The sequence below is a fragment of the Lingula anatina genome, chromosome 9 (genome assembly GCF_051362555.1).
Source record: "Lingula anatina isolate TDL-2025a chromosome 9, LinAna3.0, whole genome shotgun sequence".
NCBI lineage: Eukaryota > Metazoa > Brachiopoda > Lingulata > Lingulida > Lingulidae > Lingula > Lingula anatina.
This window is the reverse complement of record NC_141775.1, coordinates 14,225,175-14,230,196: the sequence shown is the minus strand read 5'-3', so window position 1 is coordinate 14,230,196 and position 5,022 is coordinate 14,225,175. Positions and strand designations below refer to the sequence as shown.

Here is a 5,022-nt window from a genome sequence, read left to right as displayed (position 1 = left end):
AATTTATTGGCATTTTCACCATGGGACTTTGAACTCTCACGAGCATGAAACTGAATAAAAATCAAATTTTCTACACATTCATGTTATTTATGCTAGATATTTTAGTTGGTGGTAATTTCACTTTTAATCAGTATGTAATATTGCATCAAAATTGACAAGAAAACTGCTTTGTGCACTGCCACCACAAATGTTATGAAAAAAAACTGTGTTACCATACTTACAATGAAATTATTATGACTGGAAGGCTATACTGGTAAGGTATACTGTTTAAATCTTAGGTGGAAGTGTTTGTTGAACAAGGAAAGAATTAAACCTTACAATGAAAGTGAATGGGATTTTTTAAAGTGGTTTGTAACCTAGAGGGAAAGTGGATGGCATGTTTTTTACATTTCTATGGCAACTGTAATGCTTAAAATGGATCAATATCAAAACACATTTATGTGTCCTGCACTGAGCAATATCTGAAGTATGTCCTGTAAACCTACCTTTAATCATTACCCTAACATTAAGCCCAACTTTTAGGACTGGGTTCTCATGCTCAGACCGATCCATATGGATCGATCTAACTCCCTGGGGAGTCTCACTAGATTACTGTCAACTTAACCAGCTTAAATGTCTTAATCAGCTAGAGGGTAAAGTAATTACCCCCTAACAGTTTTACAAGGCGTGACAGACATTTAAGCCCTTTAAGTTGATGGGAATTTAGTAAACTCCCCAGGGAGATAGACTGGGAATGGTCCCTAAGGCTAACCCTAATCCTTATCCTAGCTAGCCCTAAGTCTAGCCCTATGTTTTACCCTTACCCTAACCATAAAATTAACCCCACTTTTTTAAGTGTGACCCTTAAAATTTGGCCAAATCTTTTAAGTGTTACTTTAAAATCAACCCTACCTTTCACTCCCAATCCATAAAAAACAGTTTAATGAATAAATAACAGACAACAGTGTATGTAAAAAATTCAATTTGTTTATTATTATTCTGATCTGGATGGCATCTAATGGATTTCTTTGGCAGCTTGTCATGCATATATCTTTTCTGTACTGATAACTTTACTTGGTCTTGAGTCATACATTAGATATTTTCTCAAAACAGTTCTTGTTTTGCATGTATCTGGCTTGTATTTAAAAGTCCTTTCTCATTTTCACTTGTTCATTTTCATTTTTCAGCTAACGCCGAACACAGGAATTGTGGACAAGGATGGCCCCAGAATGACCCACAAGTTGCACTGTAGACTGGCCTGGTCCATTGTTCACCTTGACGACTGCACCGCGTGTCCAAGCTGCCACTGAAGTTCCTTGACATGGTGACACATTTTGGGTTTGTTGATGTATTAGTATCAGTGGTTCCCTGCTTCTGCTTCTGGCTGTTACTATTAAATTGCTGAAAGAGCACATACTGCATTTCTGTCTATTTTGTAGCCAATAGCTTGTCTTAATTTATCTTTCTCCTCATCAGTCATATGTAGCCTGTAGCCATCTGGTAGCATGGGCTTGTTCCAATGGTACCCCAGATAGCATGCATACGTTGGGCCAACGTTGGCCCAACGTTGCCTTGGTTGACCATGCAACGTTGGCCCAACGTTGGGTTTCCATCTAAGTGCTCACTTTGGCCAACGGTTGGCTGAACATCTTTTTAATGCCAACGTATTCCCAACCAAACTGCGTTGGCCCTACATTGGGCCAACTAATAACCAACATTGGTCCAACAATTACCCAACCTGTAACCAACAGTGTATTTACGTTGGTCCTACTAATAACCAACGTCAGTCCAACTATTACCCAACCAAACTGCGTTGGCCCTACATTGGGCCAACTAATAACCAACATTGGTCCAACAATTACCCAACCTGTAACCAACAGTGCAATTACATTGGTTCTACTAATAACCAACATCAGTCCAACAATTACCCAACCTCAAACCAACAATGTATCCGCGTTGGCCCAACGGTAGGCCAACTGGTCACCAAATTATCTGCAATTTGCACAACAAATTATGATCCAACCTAAAACCAGGGACACAGTGATTTACAGTAACCCATTGAGCTAAAGGCAAAATCTTTTTTTTTTTTTTGGAATCACATAGGTAGTAGGGCACTGTAATTACACATCTGATGCACAGGCAGATCAATGTCCTGATGAAATATCTTGACCATCTGAAATCTGCAAACTGCAAGATATGGCTGAAAAATTGGCAAGGTTTCTAAGGGATGAATCCTTCAGAGGACTTGATCTGCCTGTAATCATTTACACTACACCTGGAAAATTGTCAATTAATAATTGTAGTTGAAACAAAAAGATTAGTGATATATTTTGAACTGTTTAATTAATTCATAACATTACATAAAACAAATACATTACACCAACTAAATAATGATATGTGAATTGAAATATAATACAAAAAGACAACAAAGAAAATTTTTATAACATATTATAATATTAAATTTAAACATTAATAAGTGTGTCTTATATCAATTGTTACATGATGCACATCAAAAAAATTTTAACAGTCCTATGACTTTTCACCTTATTCCTGTAGTCAAGGCATTTTTCTACTAGTAAAATCTTTTTTGCCCCATTTCAATTTTTAAAAATATTTTCATCAAATTAAATTTTAAACCTGAAACCCTTGTTAATGTCAGGTAAGATGCTTTTCATAGGAACTTTAATAAGTTATATGTCAAGTCTATAAAATCACAGTCTCTTCCATCAGGCAAAATCTCAGACATTGTCTCTTTAAAAATCAAATCAGTGGTCATATGAGTTCAATCTTTGTATTTTTTTCTCTCTTTCCTGTCCTGCACCTGCATGATCTTTGGCAAAGCACGATTAGTTAGGTGTATCTTCAACATCTTTTTCTGAACAGTCACAGAAGAGTGTGCTGCACCTACAAATTTAAATATTAAAAACACTTGAAATATAATGCTAGAATTGGTATGATACATGTACATAACATGACTGTACCTCTTCCCCCATATTTCATATACAAACTAGTACTAGTAGGTGTGTATTATATGATAATCTCCCCACCTTTTCTAAGTTAGGCAAAAGCCAATATCTTAACTTTAAAAGTGTGTGTCTTGTGTGCAGTAATTTATAGTGATTTATTTAAATTAGTTCTTACGTGTACACTTGACCATGAATTCAGTTTTTAGACAACTGTAATGTACCACTAAATTCCACATCATTTAATCATTCCAACAACTCTATCACAGAATTTACTGGCCAGGATTCATACAGACACATAAGAACAATTGGCTTCCAAGGACTTTTAAGGCTCTAATTCAAATCATTTTCAATGATTTTAACTAATGAGGGCAAGTTATACATTAATACAGTTATATTTAAGTGTACATACCAAAGGAAAAAGGACCCATTTCATTTAAACTTTGTCTTTGTAACACATTGATGATGAAAAGTTGAAAATAAAAGTACAAGTAATGATGTATTAAAAGGTATTACCCCCATCTGTGAATTATTGTCTGTATTCATCTCAATAAACTACAAAGTTATAAATAATATTTTTACAAAGACAAAATGCTGAAATGCAAACCTTTTTCAAGCCTAATAGCATTTTCAAGTACTTTTCAAAGTTACATTTAAACTAGAGCCATTTAAACTAGTTACATTTAAACTAGTCCAAAGTGCTGGACTAAATTTGAACACTTTTCAAGGCTGTATGGATCCTGGTGCATCAGTAAATAATGGGAAAATACACAATTAAAAAGTCACTTACCAGTACATGCTCACTTCTTATCCTGTCTCTTTATCTCTTCATTTTCTAATTTCCAAAAAGATGTCTTCTTTTTATATCCAGAAATCAATGCTTTCAGCTGTAATTCTTGCCTCTTCCTTAGAACATTTCTGACCTTCTGGCTTAGATTTTTGAATTGGCTCAACGGTCAGCGCGCTTAAGACTGTGCTATGTATAGTTATTTGACATGTTTGAGCAGGCAGTAGGCAAACTGTTTATATCAAACTGACAGTTAAGATAAACACCTGGCTTGTAATGAATCTGGTCCAGTGAAAGTTACCAGTGTACTTTAATCAAAAGTCAATTGATGCTAACTATAAAGTTAAAAATTTATATATTGTGCAGTTGTACATTATAATAAGATTTTAATCATTTGTCTGATTTCAATAATAATAAATATGTTTCACAGCATTATTTAAAAATATAAATCTGTTCACTCAGTAATTTTTTTTATAGGTGAAGTCTATGTACTATATACTATATCCATTCAGAAAAAAAAGACAAAATTAAAAATATATATATATATATGAGAGATATATAGCTTGGAAGACAAATAAAAGTAGAACACTGTTTTTTGGCCCAAGGAATTTGACAAACTCTTAATAAAAAAAAAAATTTAATCCTAAAAACTATATGTTACTGATCAATAGATAAGCACATGTGATTCTCAGTTGTGAACAGAAACATTTTTATTATAACAGAAACATTATTCATTTCTATTGAGTTGTTAATTGGATACGTTGGCCCAACGTTAGGCCAACGTATGCAACAAATATGCACACGTTGGCCCAACGTTGGGCCAACGTGAGCATATTGCAGTTATGTTGTGCATATTATGATGTGGTTGGGCCAACGTTGGGCCAACGTATTACTACCAACGCCAACCATGTGCCAACAAACCAACGATTCCCCTACGTTGGCCCAACGTATGCTTGCTATCTGGGACCTACACTATAGCTAATAAGTCCCCGGTCACTTTAATAGCACACGCTGTCTACATCAGACGCGCTAATGCGCACGTCCCCGACAGTGTTAATGATAGGGGGATTACGATGGACAGCGCATGTTGCTCACAGCAGTAGGCACTGCCGCCGAAGTTAAACCGGTAATTAAGTCTTTAACTTGACTAAACATGTTTTGCTTTGTAACTTGCGTCCTTCAGTCTTGCTGTTGCGGAAGCGCCGGCGGGACATATCTCCACCTTGCCGATATTTATCCCGACTCTCGACTTTAAAAGTATTATTGGTTTTGATTTTATCAAAGTCTTATTAT

General features: G+C 35.4%; 1 long non-coding RNA gene across 1 annotated transcript; it reads right to left on the bottom strand.

Annotated features, from left to right (window-relative positions):
- Window positions 1-2,296: 2,296 nt before the first annotated feature.
- Window positions 2,297-4,691, bottom strand: LOC147759955 (uncharacterized). The gene is made up of 2 exons (XR_015331101.1): window positions 3,733-4,691; window positions 2,297-2,883 (listed from the first exon to the last, which is right to left on the bottom strand). It is a non-coding gene; the product is annotated as an uncharacterized LOC147759955 (long non-coding RNA).
- Between the last annotated feature and the right edge of the window lie 331 nt (window positions 4,692-5,022).